The following is a 17,415-nucleotide window of genomic DNA, read 5'->3' as shown; positions in this document are numbered from 1 at the left end:
TTTGCCTTTTGGAAAGCAGTAAATTCAGACAAAGAAACCAGCTTCAGACAGCCCTAATGTTTGGCAATTGCAACTGAAGTTTACAAACAGTTTTGCTCAAAGAAATGCTGGGAGGTATTGAAAGGCCTTTTTTTTGTTGTTTTTTTTAAGTTGACATGTTTAAAATTTTTATTGTGAGTCAATGTTCTTGGTGCTTTTCTCGAATTTGAAATCTAACCGTAAAAAAAAGTGAGTGTATTTTAAAAACAACATCTGTGGGAATATAACCATATTCTAATATTTGCAGCTTGCTTTGTTCATGCATATGGCATTGCTTTGTTTACTATATTCTGTATTCAGAAGGGTCACAAATACATTTGAAAGAAATTATCCATTCTTAGTCAAAAGTCCTTCCAGTGTTACTATAGCTCTAGTAAAAGGCAGTGTTTAATGACCAATGAGATTATTAAAGAAGCAATAATGAGGTTTGATTTTGAAGCAGAGAAGCTTAGAGAAGTAATCAACTACAGAGAAGCCTGCAGTTTGGGGGTTTTGAATTTAGATAATAACTTCTTTTACTTCTGCTCCTGGCAGCAGGGAGCTTTTGTGCATAGAAGAGTGGAAAGCATCAGCTGAAAAGATTCATCTTCGATTTGCTACTTGGAGAGCATAAGCACTGAAAAGCAGACTGTTAGACAGAGTTCTTCATGTTCAAAAGTGGTCTCTTGGCTTTATTCATAAGAAGTAGGGAAGTTCATGGGTGCTAGTGGTTGTATATGAAAGACCCTGATACAAAGCCTGTTGAAGCTTGCTAAGGACTTGTGCTAACTTCAGCAAGCTCCTGTCTCAGCTGCTGGGTTTGCATTTGAGAATCTGGGCAAGACCATAATGGATCACTTAGATGAAGCACTTGGAATTACTTTTTCCAGTGCATTTGCTTCAGCATTTCATGTAAATAACGCTTGGTCCTGAGTTAGCTGGCAGACTGTTTACTTTCTTTATCTTAGCCCTCCTACTTATGAGAAACTGGCCAAGGTAATGAAAACTTGGTTACCCTATAGAATGTATTATCCTAAAGCTTCTCTGCCTTTGCAGAGGAGCAATGACATTCTTCTGCACCTATAAGGAGTTACATGCATACAGGATATTTAAGCACAAATTCTTGATGAATTGCCAGAGGATCCATCTATTAAAAAGATGCAGGTCACCATAGAAACAGAGTAGAGGTCCTTGGTGTGTCAGCTGACAGCTAACCCATGCTCTTTTGTGGTCTTTGTACTGATGCTTTGTTTCCCATTACATCTTGCAGAAATTCCTTCATGAAACGTTAAAAACCACATAGCCAAGTCAAGGCCAGTCAGCTGCTTTTCCGATTTCAATTAATGTTTTGTTATCGGTCTACCAGAGTGAAGTAAGAGTTAATAATTAATTATCTATGTACAAGTGAGATTTGTTTCTCATTTCATGCATGTGATCAAAGTATTGCCTGTTCATGTTTGAATAGTTAAATCACAAGTTTTGTCCCCTTGTGGGCCCTTGCAATTGTATCACATTGCAGGAGCAACTACGTAAAGCAATCAGATGTACTTTATGAGTCTGAGAATAATCTGTGATTCACAGAAGTAGGCCAATGCAATTAGTGAAATGTTAAGCCTTGTAATGGAATGTAACATGTGCTGTCTGCCTGATTCCATCTGCATCAGTTTCAGCATGGATAACGTTTCACAAATATGTTAGTTAACAAGCAAATATCAAAAGCTTTCAAAGAGAAGCCTTCTTAAAAACATTAGGCTGCTTCACCTTATGAATGAGTATCAGATTGTGTTGCTAGGAAGCCCCCAGGAGTCCTGAGCAGACACAGGACCTGAGCAAGGAGGGCACACTCCTTGTTAACACATAAGTACGGAAAGGCTGAAAGAGGAGAAATCCTTCACTTCAACCTTTGGCAATGTGAGTTTCCCCCAAAAAATCATCTCCAATGCCATCCTCTGTGATTCAACAAAATGAATCATTCTGTATCACAATCCCTTTCAAGGAGACTAACATGGATTAGGAAGAATAGGGTTTGAAAAATTTGTGGGATTTTTTTGGTTTTGGGGTGGGGTTTTTTTTTGGTTGGTTTATTGGTTGTTTTTTAAATTTTCCAGGTTATTACTGTAGAATGCCTCTTTCTTTGCATTGTTTTTTGAGTCAATACAGTGTTCAGACCTGTGGGTATATCTTTCAGGGTACTTTTTTCCAGTTGCTTGAAGATCTGGGTGCAAAACTACAGGTAACCCTGTGTGCTAGGCAGCTGTGCTCCTGATTTGCCCCTAGAAGGGGAAGAAGCACAAAGCTAGGTGCATGGACCTGGAGGCCATTTCTGAATCTAGCCATAAACATTTTACTGCTTTATCTCTGTCTTCTGCTTGTCTGGAGTTGTTGAGGCCCAGAGGTTTTAGATGTATTAGGCTGTGTCTTTTGTTTAGTGGCTTAAAGCAGAATGGAAAGGGAGCTAGCATTCATTTGCCATTAGACAGGTGTAAACTGCAAAGCTAAACAAAAATTAACAAATACCAGGCATGATTAGAATAAGAATCAGTCTAGAATGGGGAAAGCTCTGCAGGGAGAGCAACAGGGGTTGCCTTCAGCTTCAGACACTCCTCTCTCAGCTCCAGAGAATAGAGGGATGTCTGCCCTTTCCCTTTTTCTTAGGTGCCAGAGAGACTAAAATAGCCCTGTCAGCATGGTGCATGGAAAGATGCTTGGTAAAAATGCCATTTTCAACAGCAGTGGTGCTCTATGTTCCTGCTCTGATAACCAGATATAGAGGTAATTATGAAAAATACAATTATGAAACTGCAGATTGAAACACTCTCTTTACACTTCTTCTGTAGAGACAAAATGGAAGAAACACTATCTTTTCTGATAACATGCTCATTTTAGCTTTGGGGAGATATTGGGAGTTGTTATTAAATGCCTTGGATACGTTTGGGTAGAAAACAGGAGCCCATCACCACCAAACAGCCAGAGATACTTGCTCATGATGGTACAATTCCCAAAGTGATGGAGATGGCACTGAGCAAAATGACATTTCTGGAGGAAGTAATTTTTGGGTAAAACAATCTTATATAAACCCAATTCAATTACTGTTTTCTGTCAGTGCAAAAATATTCATCAACTTAAGTGATTTGAGTTTAATTCCTATGAAGACCAGAGCTTACCTTGTTGGGATTCCTGGATTTGTCATGCTTTTTCCTCAGTATAACTGAAAGTGATGTGAAATGCCTCCAGCTCTCCACAGATGACCTTTGCAAGGTCAGTATCAGTACTTTTATTGCCTCACCAAAGTCAGAGTATGTTCCACCTGTTTCCTTTGCATAAGTCTGAAATTATCAAGATTCCTGTCTGGTGAGTTGTTACCAGGAGGTTTCTGGTTTTGAATGCTTGGTCTTCCATCAATCATGATACTATGAAAATGTTTATTTCTGCCCTCCCTCCTCTTCCCAGTTTTCTTTTCAGGAGATGCAGATAGCATAGGAGACTCTAAGAAATAGTAAGACTTTCAAATGGCCAATGCCCTTTAGTTATTTGTTCCTCTCCTTTTTTGCATAAACTGCACGCTTTTAAGGAGTGAAAATCAGAAGCGAGCCTCCTGTTTCTGACAGATGCTGCCATATAACTGACTTCACACATCCAGCAAATACTGTGAGGGCTGTAAAGCGGATGCATATACTTTGCTGTTAAATTTTTAGCACAGAAAGTGTTAATGACAAACTGCAGTGTTATTCACACAGCAGCTTGATCTTTGTGTTCCAGTGCATGTACTGGGAGTGTTACTATTGCACTACTTACAGGGTTAGCACTTCACCAGAAAACTGTCTGGGCTTGGGTGCAAGTTGTGTTTGAAAATCCTTTGGTAACAGGAAAACAAAAGTTAAAAGTGCACCATGTGAAAAGAGCAAGTTCTGCAATGTTGTACACACTGGTATTTTTGTTATTGTCTACTGTGGGAAAGAAAAATACTTGGACATCAATGTAAAACATTTGCTTTACTCCTACATAGTTTGGACCATTCCATCTATCCTCATAAAATAATAGGAAAACATAAATTTCTTGAACTACACCTATTTTGATCTCTTATCCAAAATATTTGCTGTAATCTTGAGGCTTTTGCAACATCATCTTTATCTCTGTGTGTTTCTTCACGGAAACAGATTTTTCCAAGAGCGTTAAGTACCTAAGTGGTCTTTTTTTCCTTTTCTCCTTTTCTCCATGGTGGTTATTTTTTGTTTGGTTTTGGTTTTTACTGTTTTGATAACTAAGATAATCTCTAACCTACAAATTCTTGTGGAATTCTGACCTATTTAGAAATGTCTTTCTGCATGGCACATGGATTGACATATTATGGTACTTTACAATAAGCATTAAAATTGTGGATATACTGCTACCCATTAGTGATAGAGGCTCCTCTGAGCCCTATATATGTTAAATAATCAGTGCACTTCTGCAGAGGACTGAAGTTGAGACAGGATAAGGTATCTGTCTGTTTCCTCTTTTAGTGCTTAGCTTTTCTGGAAGTCTGTGATGAAACCACTCACGCGTTCAGACAATGTGCCCTTTTGTTCCCACTGATTCAGACAGCGGCAGGAAGAGGGGAAGGAAAGCAGGTTGCAACATGGGCTTGGAGGAGCTGACTGCGTTGTTAGGGTGGGGTTGAATATCAGATGTACACCAGACTGGTTGCAGTCCCAAAGGTAAAGCAGGGATATTTGTCCAACCCTGACTGTTAGGCTGTCTGTCAGCCCGTTTGCCTGCAAGCAGCTTTCTCACCTCTTTAACAATCTCTCACCTCTTTATCAATCTCCTGACCTGTCTGAATGAGCAATTAGGGAGCTTTTGCTTATGCAGGTGGTCTTCTGAGTTCGTTAGAAGTCACACAAGTCATCCTTGTCTCATTTCGATCTCAGTGTCCCTGTCCAGATGCTTCTTTCTCCTCAGGCATCAAATACCAGTTGCTCAGACATGGCATGAGATCCTTTCTTGGGGTGGCAGTTGGAACTGGAGAGACTGTCTACGCTAACAGCTAAGTGGGAGCTGATATTTGAGAGCTCAGGCTGAGTGTCAGGTCCTGCACAGATCCTTGCAAGAAAGCTTGCGGACTCAGTGCATGCCTGAAAGTGAGAGAAAGACACAGCACTTAGTTGGGTACTGCTATCTCTTCCCAGATACAATTTTCTCCTCTGTTACTGATTGCAGCATTCCCAGATATGCGATGACACTGTATCATTTCCTTTGGTGCTGAGTGTGAAAAGCAGAGAGTCTCCTTTAAGTGGTGAACATTATCTGCTTCTCGCTGAAGACCACATAATCCTGACAAATGGATTTCCTATCTTCGGGCAATAGAAAAACATTGAAGAATAAGTTCACCATGCTGCACATGACTCCTCTTCCGTACTGAGTACTCGATGGGTACTTTCTGCTTTGAAATTTCCACTTTCATTAAGCTGGTAAACTCACTAAGTTCCTTTTAACTGAAGCCAGACTCTGCTATTACACAGTTTTTCAGTAATGAAAGAAATGGAAGTAGCTTTGTATTCTTCATAGCTAATAAAATATTTTGCAAACTTTTGAAAGCTGTTGAGTTCAAGTAACTGAAATTAAAGTTGTACATTTAAGGAAGGCTATATATAAAAGACAAACACTGTTATCTGCCTACCCCTTGCAGTGCTGGTAAGGGTAATTCTGGCCAGAAATGTAATGAGAAGAGTCCATAGATTATAAAATCCAACTAGAGAGGTAAGGATCTCTTTTCTGAGTTGTCTGTGGAGATTTCTCTCCCTAGTGGAAGCTGAAGGGTGATATTTCTCTTTTCAACCTGAGATGGATCAGTTACCTTCTGATACAAATCAGAAGGTGTAAGGGATTTCAGGACACTGCATGAGATGCAGTGCAGTGCTCTGGAATGAAAAAAACAGTAAGTTTCTCAAGGAGTAGCTATATGTGCATGTTAGTGTTTGAAAAACAAATGAGAATTTTGTCACCTGCAGAAGCCCAATTGTTGATTTAGTTACTCAGTGGTGCAGGAATGTATTTGCATTCTTCTGGGGGGAAAAAAAAGGTAAAAATTGTTGGCATGCATCCTTCAGGTTATCATAGTTTACACTTTCTCACAGGTTTATTTTATCTAGGTCCTTCTACTCCTAAGCAAAGAACTGAACCAAAAGCAATCAGGCAATGCAAGGATTATCTCTTTTAGCACAATGAGTTGCTGGAAAGAGGATTTGCCCTTTGTATGACTTTGGTTGCAAACACTTTAGGGGACCACTAATGCTGCAGATGATGTGTTTGTTCCATCACTGAAGCTGTCTTTGACCTCATTTCTTCATGTTACCCACCAACTAGAGGCTAATCAATAGGAGCTATTTGCAGTTACTTGTAGCCCAATAAAAAACACAGATAATGCAAAAATTGATGTTATATGTACAAGAACATAGTAATGATTTTTTTTGTGTATGTCTACTGCTGCTGCAGATTACAGTGTTAATGTTAGAGTTATTTGAGTTGGAAGGGACCTCTTGAGATCTTCAAGTCCAGCCCTCTGCTCAAGAAGGATAGCTAGAGCCAGTTGCTCAGGACCAGTTGGCTTTTACTATCTCCACAACCTCTCTGGGCAGCCTGTTCTTGTTTTTTACTCCCTTTGCAGTAAAACAAAAGGTGTATTCTTGTGTTCAGATGGAATTTCATGTGCTTTAATAATATATCCATTGCCTTTTGTCCTGTCCGTGGGCACTACTCAGCAGAGTCTGGCTCCATTATCTTTACCCCTCTGCCCTTGGGTGTTTATATACATTGATACATTTATATACAGCAAAGAACTTACTCTGGAAATAATAAGAATATTTATACAGCAAAGAACTTACGCATTTAGACTTGGCAGTCCTGGGGTAACAGTTGGACATGATGACCTTAAAGGTGTTTTCCAACCTACTTGATTCTATGATTTTATGACAAGATCCCTTGAACCTTCCCTTCTCCAGACTGAATTTCCCCAGTTCTCTCTACCTCTCCATGCACAGAAGATGCTCTAGTTCCTTAGTAAGTGACCGGCCTCACTTCAGTAAGTCCATTATCTTTCTTCTACTGGGGTGCTTGGAAATGTGTCTGGAGCTGGTGAAGGTACACTCACCATCAGTGAGAAACTAAAACTGTGGATTTGTGCTATCCTTTGGGAAAAAAATTGCTATCAAATTATGAAAATTCAGTACTTATTCCAGGAAGGTGTTGTACAATCTCAGTATCTATGGCACTTGATGTGAACTCTTATCACTAAGCAAAAGACTTTCAAATCGTACACAGCAGAAATTCGAAAACAACCTAGCCTCTTCATGATTTAGTCTTAAAACCACTTATTCCTTAGTGGCATCCTTGCAGTGGCCAAATGATGATGTTAATTTTTAACAAGCTGAGTAAAGAAGTCTGGTCACAGATGCGAAAACCACTGATGTTATGATCTATAGCTATTTTTCTCCTTTTCCTCATTGGGAAACAGTCATGAAAGTGATCTCTTTTCTGAATTTGAAATCAGTGACTATCTTCCCGGTCACAGGATGGGAGGGTTATTTAGCAAGTCCTGAATCGCTCTTTGTTTCTGAAATAGTGAAGGAAGAAGCCTGGAAGCAAAGTTCCATGTTCTTATGGATGACATAAACACGGAATTTAATTCTCAGTTTATGAGTACTGCTTACAATCACCGTGACTTATGAAAGTTTATGAAAAGTGCTGTTGTAAGTAGATTTGCCAGAAGAAATATTTTACCTAATTCTTAGAGTCAGGTATCTTTCAGGCAAAGAGGGCAAAGACTGTTGAATAAGTAATCCAGCTGTATTTGACCTCTGTGCCTCAGAAAATCACTGGAAATTGATATTTCAATAAAAATATCTCCTAGTTCCACATAGTTAAAGTCATAAAGTCAATGGAAACTATCAGTAATTTTGTGAGGCCATGTGTTTATTTGTACTATCTACATCCTCATTCCAGAAGAGTCATAGATTGCGTCTTCAGAAGATTAGGACTTGTCAAATTGGCATATCTGATCTTGGTTTTCAGAGTGAGACGTGTTCCTTCAGATCCTGTTTTCCAATGCTTTCCAGCTTTTACTACGCTTTTATCATGGAAAGTTTGCTGCCCTCCCACTCTGGGAGCCCATGTGGTAAGCAGGGCTCTACTCAACATACCCAACATGTCAGGCCCATTGGAGAATCAAATCAGAGGCTGTATGTGAGCTGCTGGAACATGTCCTTTGAAGGCAGGTTCCCTAGCAGCAGTGAAGCATCGCAGTGTGCTTGTCGCATTCACAGGGGCTTATCTGCCACAAGTCATGTTCCCCCTCATGTGACCTCTACTTATGAAAAACCTGTTAAACTATAAAACTTGACAGAGTAAACTATAAATAAACTATAAATAATTTGGAAACTTGTGCTTTGGTGAATGATCCAGTTTTCCATAAGCATCCACTCAAATTTTCAATTTGCTTGGAAAATGAAGTAATTATTGCGAAGCAACAAAAAGCCTCATTGTGGCTTAAGTTTTTCGCAAGTCCAGCATGTTATAACTGTGTTCCATGCTTAGTTTCAGTTTCTAAAATATTTCACTGCACTATTTCACTGCACTAAAGGTGTTTCAGCTCTCAGTTCTAAGGAGGTTGTGCTCTTCTGCAGGAAAGTATGAGTGTACTGGCAAAAGGTGACACTGAGGATGGATTTATGTATGGCACTTCTCTCCTTGTCAAAGGTTGTGGAAGCAGGGCTTTTAGGCAGGCAGGAAATGCCCTCCGGCTGGTACAATTGATCATACCACTTTGGATGATCAGGTGAAATGCATTCATGGCATTGGTTTATATCCAATACATTAATTTTTAAAAAATGAAACTGTTCCCCATAGATACTGTGTGGGATTCATGCAAAATACCCTGACTGCCTGCAATCTCTTGAATATCAACATTATACATTTTATAAGTAACATATAAAACGACTAGGCAATCAAACAATTAATTGATTTTATAATGAAGCATGAAAATCTAATAGACGTCGAGATAGATTTGAGAGAAGCTGGTGTCTGATCTGATTAAGATCAATGTCATTTTGTGCTTGTTAGAGCCCATAGGCTGCTGGTGCAGAAGTAATTAGCCTTAGTTTAGTGGTCACAGAACAGTTTGATAGATTTTACTTAGTGATACCTGAATGACAGCACAGTCTTAAGGGTCATCAGTGTGATTGTTTTGATGTGGCATGACTTATATCATGGGGAGAAAAGTGAGACTGCAAAAAAGTCGATGCTTTATGTTTCAGTCACAGACTAAGTTCTTTGCTGAGCTGGAATGGGGAATCCATTGTGTCCTTATGGGTAGACATATAAGAGTACTTTGTAGAAATGGTAGACATCAGTAGACTCCAAATTTCTTTGGTTTTAAATCATTTCAATGCACAGCAGGTCCACAAAAATTCAAGATGCCCAACTGCTTTTGCTTTAGCATGTGGATTGTTTTTTGTTTGTTTTCTCTCTGGTGCTTTCCATATGAACAGTGACCTCTGAAAGATGAGTTTGTGAGGCTTCTCTACCTGGCAGGTGGTTTGCATCTAGATGTTGCCCCATGGAGTTGAGTTAACACAATCACGATGAAGTTGAGTCATGTGTTTAAAGGATTTTTTTGATTTATAGAGTGATACAGACAAATGTCAGCTTCCCGAAGTTGCAATTGTATCACTGGGTAAGAGCCTGGGTGAGGAAATGAGCTTTACCTGGGAGTACAAGTGTTAAAGGTGTTAATAGAAGAATTTGTAGGAGAGTAATAATTACACTCGCATGGTGCATGTTACAAGAATCTCTGATTGAAGGGGACTATTATGAAAGCTAAGCAGAATTTGGAATTGCCCTGCACAAGAAAGTCTGGTATTTACACGCAGAGCTTTGCTGATATGAAATGCTCATGTTTCAAGATTTTTTCCCAGTGAATCAAAGTCCTTAAAAATCAGGGATTTACAAATGTAGAAATACTTGCAATGTCAACAAAATACTTTAATAGTTCAGAGTTCATAAATTGCACATGACTTGAGTTGGTGAAATCTCCTAGGGCACTTTAATTTCAGTACTTACCCAGATTTTCTTATTTTGAGTGCCCTGGAGGGGAAAAGTGTCCTTAAAAAAAAAAAAATAAAATCTTTTATAGATAAGCTTACCTTACTAAAATAATTTTTCTCTTTATAACTCACTTTCATGTGACTTCTACATATCAATCAGTTCAGAGAGAGAGAAACTTGCATTGTCATCTCTGAATGAGAATGTAAGTCAATATATTTCCTCTGGAGTAAAGGGAGAGGTAGTTTGTTTTGTTAACTTCCAGAAAGTAAATCATGCCAGCTGGCTCAGCAAAATTAAATACACTTACTTCTGGATAAGCCAACCTGAAATGAAATTGTGGTTGTGTTGTGGTTGTGTTTTTTAATGTTTCTTGTCTTTTTGGTTTTGCTTGGTGTTATTTATGTATTTATTTATTTATTTATTTATTTATTTATTTATTTTTCTTATTCTAAATTAAACCAGAAAAATTCCCATAAAATCTGTTATTCCCTGGAAAATTTATTGAAAATACATTACTGTTGGAAATAACCTCCTTAGTTCTAGCATTGCATAACATTCAAGATGTATTTAGTCCTTTACTGAGTTCTTGTTTTTAGCAAAACTTTGTTAAGTTAATACTCATCTGCAATATCGCACTGTTTCTTTTTCATTGTGCTACTGACTTTCTATGTTACAACTAAGATGCAGTATTAAATGTTTTAGATTTTTAGGCATGGTAGGAAAGGGAAAAATCAGCAACATGTTAGGTATAGAAAATATTTGTGAATACATTTGGGAAGATAGCTTAAGAGAGTCCTTAAGCAGGCTTCCCCAAAAGGGAAGAAGTACTTACACAATCAAATATGGCTGCAAAAATTAATCCATTTAAATGATTTCTAGCTTCTTTTGCTTTCTGTAAGATGTTCCTTCATGTTCATAAATTCTGCTTTTATACTTCTCAACAAAATCTACCAAAATATCCTTTCCCCCAAAATAGTGATAAGGTTTAGCAGTGCTTTTTTAAACTTCCATTAACCACAAAATTTATTTGTCAGTATAAGGACTCAGAAAAAAACAGATTTTTGGAAACTAAATCTATACCCCAGGCTAACCTTTCTAGATACCTACTTCCCATACCTTAAAGCCAAAGTTTTTTGGAAGATATTTTTGTAGGAGCATTGGTAAACTTAAAATTATCCGCTCTCTGGCAACCTGGTTGTTAAGTGTGCTGAGTTACCACTTTAAAACAAAAATACTTTATAACCATTAAAGTAAATTTCATAAACAAAAATAATTTCTAAGTTTTCAAAGTTTTGGCTGTAGTGCATCTTTTAACGAGCCAACTATTAAACCTGCTCAGTGGCTGTAATTTTTATGCCACAAAGGAAAAAGGCAAACAAATGTGCCTTCATCAAGGCAATTTGACTTTATTTACTTTATTGTTCTTTTCAGTTCTGCCTGAGATGCATTTTGCCTACAGGCTTTTCATAAGATGTATGACATCATGAGGAAATACCATGTCCAGAAGCAATCATATGATATCGACTTATGCTTACATTTCCTTTCCAGATGTGACCACTTCAATTAGGTGGATGTGGAGCAGCTGTGGGAACAGATAAAAGAGTTTTGAATCCTTTGGAGAAAGCAGGAGGCTCTTCAGGTGGCACAGAGGCAGTGGTGATCTAGATGTGGGGAAATGCTTCTGCTGGGAAGGGACTGTAGAAATCACTATACATGCCAAATCTGTCAAGACTAATAATTAGTATTAGCAGTAAGTTATGCTGTTATCATCAGATCACAGTGAAATAGTGACAGCAAATTTAACAAGATGTTTATGTAGTTAATCCTTCGGTTGATGGATGGTTTATAAAGTGCTACAGTGGAAAGGAAAATGTCATGCTTTCAGTGAGGCCACTCAAATGAAATACAAACAAGTTGGTGCATGGATAAAATTGAGGCTGTACAATTTTGCACACTGCCACACTATGCACTGTGTTAAATTCCTGTTAGACCAAAACGGGATCAGGGAGGTCTGAAGTGGGAGGCACTAAAAGAAAGAAGAAGCAGGGAGACAGTACAGCCTCAGTTGCATCTGGGGTGGTGATGCCCAGATACAGCTGGCTGGAGGTACCTGTTCCACAGAAAGGTTGGCTCTGAAAGATAGCGCCCTTGAGAAGGATGAGTCTGCGTTCTGTTGTCTTGCCTCTGTGATTGAACAAAACCAGAGGTTGGCTTTGGCAGGCAAGGCAAGATGGTGGAGAATGGCATGATGGTTTTTCAGGCCAAGATATATATCTCAAAGAAATCTCTGGTCAAGCAAGAAGGACAGACAGAGGTTAGGTTTGTTCTCAGTATTGTCATGTCTGTATTTTTCTTTTCTAACTTTGTTTCATACTCATAATCTAAAATTTAAACCTTGACCCGACTGAGTAAATTTGATGCTTTTCCTTTTTTTCCTCCAGCATTTAAAGTCAGGTCAGCTGACTCATGGGTTAGGCTTTCCCATTCCCCAGGGCATGCGTTTCCCACACCACTCGCTGGTATGAAAGCTGCTTTGGGGCTTACTGGTATTAGTTACATACCGTGTGAAACAACTCCCAACAGGAGGCAAGGCAGTCAACCACTGAAAGAAGTTTTCTGGTTGTTGGGAAGCTGAAGCCCATGTGGGCAAAAATTGTTGGAAGCTCCAACATGAGCCACTTGAGCAGCCCTTTCCTGGCCATGTTTAGCTAGTATGAAGCAAGTTAGCTAGTCCTTCCCAAGCAGAGGAAGGAACCATAAGCTGCACCCAGCAGCAGACAGTGGAAACAGATTCTCAAACGCCTGGATCAGATCCCTGATGAAACTGGGACTCTACTGCAGCAGACATGGTTATTGCAATCTACTATGTTATAATTAACAGAGGAGCTGCATCTTCTAGCCTACTTTGGCTAAAAATTACCATGTGTGAATATGGATTAAGAAGGTGTACATATGTGATGGTCCAGGAGCAAAGGCAAGAGCAACTCCTGTTGCTGAGTGGAGTGAGGAACTGACAAGGCCGTGGTAATGCTATCAGGTGCTATTGCTAATGCATCCTGAGAGGCATTTCCATGGCCAGATGAGTAGGTCACAGACATCCAGCTGCCTGCCCAAGAATACATTTCTTCACCACCCAGTGTTGCAGATATCTAGACAGCCTAGAAAATATTCTGGTCAAATCTCCATTTATCAGCTCTTGTTGTTTAAACTATCAAATCATTTTGAATGCAAGCAGTTTGGTCACATCAAAATACATACTCAGCTATCATCTCTGTGATCTTTGTGGTATTTGACCAATTGAAAAACTGGATCTTACAAATATATGTGAGAATATTTCCAGTCTCTATATAGTTATTCACAATTCTACATTTCTGTTTCTTTGTCATAGGCAGACAGAGGTTGCCTTGTGCTTGGCTTTTTTTTCTTTCCAACTCCTTTGTGTAATGACTTTTACTTCTATCTCCAGCCTACCAGCCCAGCCAACTGGTGATTTATCTCCTCTTTTCAATTCTTCCTCTCCCTTTGCCTACCTAGTAGCCTTTTTCTGGCTAGCTTTTCAAAGGCTTAATCTGCTGGTCTTTTTGTCTGGTACTTCAGTTCCTTCTAGTTATTTTTTCTATTCCTGATCCTGGAGCCATGACCCCCTTCTGAAGAATTCAGCTGTTTGTGGTCCAAAGATATTGCTGTGATTTAACACAGCTGCAAAACCTTGGCTTGGACTTCTGAGAAAGTTGCTTAAGAGTGAGAAAGTACAAAGACTAGAGCCATGCAAGATAAGAAAGGTAACTGCAGGCAGGGGTAAGATTAGCAGCTCAGAGGGTCAAGGAAATAAACCCCACAGTGATGTGAAGAGGTATAAAACTGAAGAAGGCAATGGGGAAGTTTGAAGTCGGTAGTTCAGTGATATAAATTAATGATTTGTGCCCAGAAATAGCTCTCATCAGCAATGTGAAAATAGGATAAGGCTGTGTTTTTAATGCAAGTGTGAAGATCAATGCTATAAACCAATTTCTGTTCTTGCTACCCTAACACAAATATGTAAGCCCAAATGAAGCTTGTGTTTTAACAGTAGAATTTAGTTCCATGATTCAAGGAAAGTGATTTGTTACTGAGGTCCCAATGGCTAAGGGAGAAACCAATGGGAGGAATAAAAATACTGAATGACTGTATGAACAGCTTCTGCTGAGAAGCAATTTATATTCCTCTGTTGTATCATACCAAGTCCAAATTTATCATTATGTGACTTTACCAGGTTGAGGTGGATGGAGTGACATTTTAATTTAATTTTTATTTTATTAACAGCAAAAAACCCATGGAAAATCTTGCCAGTTGAGCACAGGACTTTTTCCCTCCTTGACTTACGAAGCTGTACCATTGCTGTGATGCTGCATGAGGTGTCATAGTCTGCTTTCTTGGCATTAGCTATTGAATTCTGACAGAACTGCAACACTGAACTAAATAGTGTAGCTGGGCAGATACTACAACATTAAACATACCTGAGGGCTCACAAATCTATGCTGTCTGCCTGACAGAATCTGTATTAGGCTGCTTTGGTTCTTCTGAAGCAAATTCAGTAAATTCTTCTTGTATTGACCTGCTTATAGCTCTAATCCAAAATGTGCTGTAGTACCCATGCATAAAATTGTGTTTTAAAAATCCCACTCTATTTTAAGTGTTTAGAAAAATATGAACCCCATTTCAGATAAGTCTGAAATGGTCCTCAGAGGAGCCCTGTGTAATTCACCACATCTCCTGACAAAAATCTGCTTTTATCCTGTTGTTTTAGTACCATATTCCATCTGCTTCTCTCTCTGCCCTGCAGTTTTGAGCTTTGGGGAACGGCATCTATCCCACTGTGGGAAACCACTGAGGGCTGATAGCTGTTTTTACATTCTGGCTATCCCTTATTCATTGTGTGTTTTGGGGAAAAAAGTCTAACTCATTACAAAGCTTTCTTCATGGTTATAGAGGAAGCAAAGCTTTGTCTCCTCAGAGAACTTGTTTCTCTTTGTGTTTTGGTTTCTGAGAAATATAGAACAGCTTTGGCAGTACCTGTGCTTACTTATGCCAGTTGCAGAGGGAAGGAGGACACCTGCTGGTAGCAGGAGCCTGGACACTGGAGTTCCATACCAACTTCCTTTCTGGTATTCATCAAGTTTCTTAGTTCGTATGCCCTGCTCTTAGGAAGGGGGCTTCATTTTAAACACTGGATTTCAGTGAAGTGCTGGATTTTCAGTAATACCTATTTTGCTGAAGAAGGTAAGTGCACCCTGATGACTTCTGTACCAGATGGGATAGGGATTACAGGAACTCGTGTGGCATTAGGCAGAGAAAAGCCCGGATACGAGCTCAGCCCATGACAAGAGATTTATAGGCCAGGGACTGTATGGTGAATGGAAGAACATTTGAAAACTAGTCTCAGACTCTCATGTCAAATTGTCACCCAGAAGGTATTACTGATGGCTTATTTTCAGAGCAGAGACAGAATTCAACTTTCTTCTCAGTCATAAGTGTATTATTATGCACCTATTTCAATTGTCCACACTATTGCTTCTGTTTTCTGAGGTAAGAAAAAGGTGGTTTTTGTATTTGCCATTGAAGATATTTAAGATGAGAAAAAGATACTTAAGACTAAAAAAAACATTTTAAAGTAGTTTGTAGTTTATATTCCATTTTATCCTGGGTCAGCTTTTACTTTAGGACAATATTATGTGAAGGACAATTCAAAACACAGGGTTATTGGACCTAAAATGGCTGCAGAAATTGTTATATATTGGTCTTTGCATCACAGTACATCTTGAGAGCTTCTGAAATTAATTACTATTTTATATCCTTAATTTTAAGATATTTTAATAAATCTTAATTTAAATTTAAAAATTAAATTTAAAAATTAAAATCTTAATTTTAAGATTTTAAAATTTTTTTAATTTTCCCTTAATGGGAACAGGATTTTAGTTACCTAAATGGACGGGAATGCATTGCAATGAAGACACCTGCAGAGCTGGAACCGGCATCTGCTCACTGAGGTTCTGTCTGTCAGGGCAAAGCTCAAGGTCACATCACACGTGCTTCCATCGCCGCACTCTGCAAAGTGCCATAGTTAGGACATGGTAGGCCATTCCCTGCAAGCATTTTGCCTGGTACATGCAAAACTGATGTCACCTTATCACCAGGGATTGTCAGAGCCCTGTTAGGTGCTGTGCTGGATCCGCCGGAGCCAGCACTTAACAGGGCAGAGCATTTTCTGCTAAGTGTTTGGGGCTGGGACATTTGGGCAGTAGCATGGATGTTGCCTAAGGTGTATTCCTTCTGGATTTTAACAATTGTTTCTTTGGCTCTTCAAGGTCATGCTGGTCACAGTTACCTTATATCCAACTATTATTCTTCCCTCCTTTAGCATATAGAAACTGAAGACCTATGAGGGCTTCCTTGTTTTGGCATGTCTCTTTTTAAAAGTGTTTGAATTAGGGAGCCAGTAACAAGTTTGGGTTTCTGTTTTTTAACCTCATTACAAAGAGTCCTTTTAAGCATTGATGAGACCCTGATGAATTCAGCTTCCAGGATTAAGTTCTCTAGGCTGGCTTTTTAGGCAAAAGGATTTTGTTTTAAGCATTTGAAGTGTGAAAATGTTTCTTTTTATAGAAATAAGTCACCTTTGACCAGAAATAGAAAATTTCAGTATGGAAGATAATAGTACAACACAAAACATCTGTGTAGCTGTCACTGCCATGACTTTTGCAGCAAAAGTTGTGACTTTCAGTGTTTTTCCATCAGTTCTTGGAGAAAACTTTGTGATTGAATGAAGCCAGAGGAAAACTTCTGAGTTACTAAAAAATCAGTGTCTTTTCCATGGAAAATTCTTGTATCACAAGTGTGTTTTTCAACCAAAAAGAGAGTTAAAAGTAAACTATTGAATTTTGTCTGCTGAAATTTCGCCAAACAACCATAATTTGTAGTTGGTTTACAGGATTGGTGGCACAGCAGAGACGTTGATCTGAGAACTCTGTTCCAGGACAGGTCCATTTCTGTTTCAGTTCAGTCTTTCTAGAGGGTATGTACCAGTGCCACAAGCACCAGCTAAGAGCCAGTCTTCCAGGTGAATGTCTCCTCAGTGGACTATGGAGTTGAATTCCTCTTCCTTTGCCCTGTGGCCCTTTGACATTTGCATTTTTTCCTCTGCCATTGTCAGTCTCCAACAGACATAAAACTCCTTGGATGTGGCTTGGTGCTGAAGTCCCTCTCAAGTTCCAAAGGCCACAAAGACCACAAAACTTTTGGCTAAAGAATCCTGTACCCAAGACAATGAATGCCCTCACC

The 17,415-nt window shown here is 39.0% G+C and overlaps 3 protein-coding genes across 8 annotated transcripts in view; 2 read left to right on the top strand and 1 right to left on the bottom strand.

Moving 5' to 3' along the window:
- HPGDS (hematopoietic prostaglandin D synthase) overlaps window positions 1–17,415 on the bottom strand; it is a 194,664-nt gene that overhangs the window by 35,482 nt on the left and 141,767 nt on the right. The window lies entirely within an intron of this gene.
- SMARCAD1 (SWI/SNF-related, matrix-associated actin-dependent regulator of chromatin, subfamily a, containing DEAD/H box 1) overlaps window positions 1–17,415 on the top strand; it is a 97,400-nt gene that overhangs the window by 76,519 nt on the left and 3,466 nt on the right. The gene's annotated exons all lie outside the window — the stretch shown is intronic.
- LOC133216337 (melanopsin-like) overlaps window positions 3,096–17,415 on the top strand; it is a 58,891-nt gene continuing 44,571 nt past the window's right edge. Inside the window, exons 1-2 of one of the 5 annotated variants that reach the window (XM_061360972.1) lie at window positions 3,096–3,276; window positions 6,999–7,078. The gene's annotated coding sequence lies outside the window, so the exon portion shown is untranslated. Of the gene's footprint in view, window positions 3,277–6,906; window positions 7,079–17,415 lie in introns of those variants that run through there. The other 4 variants (XM_061360967.1, XM_061360973.1, XM_061360968.1 and 1 more) reach the window with 4 other exon arrangements.

The sequence above is a fragment of the Neopsephotus bourkii genome, unplaced genomic scaffold (assembly GCF_033783945.1).
Source record: "Neopsephotus bourkii isolate Nb327-2 ecotype Australia unplaced genomic scaffold, CSIRO-AGI_Nbou_v1 NB_1037, whole genome shotgun sequence".
Taxonomy (NCBI): Eukaryota; Metazoa; Chordata; class Aves; order Psittaciformes; family Psittacidae; genus Neopsephotus; species Neopsephotus bourkii.
The sequence above is the reverse complement of the archived record's forward strand: the minus strand, read 5'-3'. Positions and strand labels throughout refer to the sequence as shown.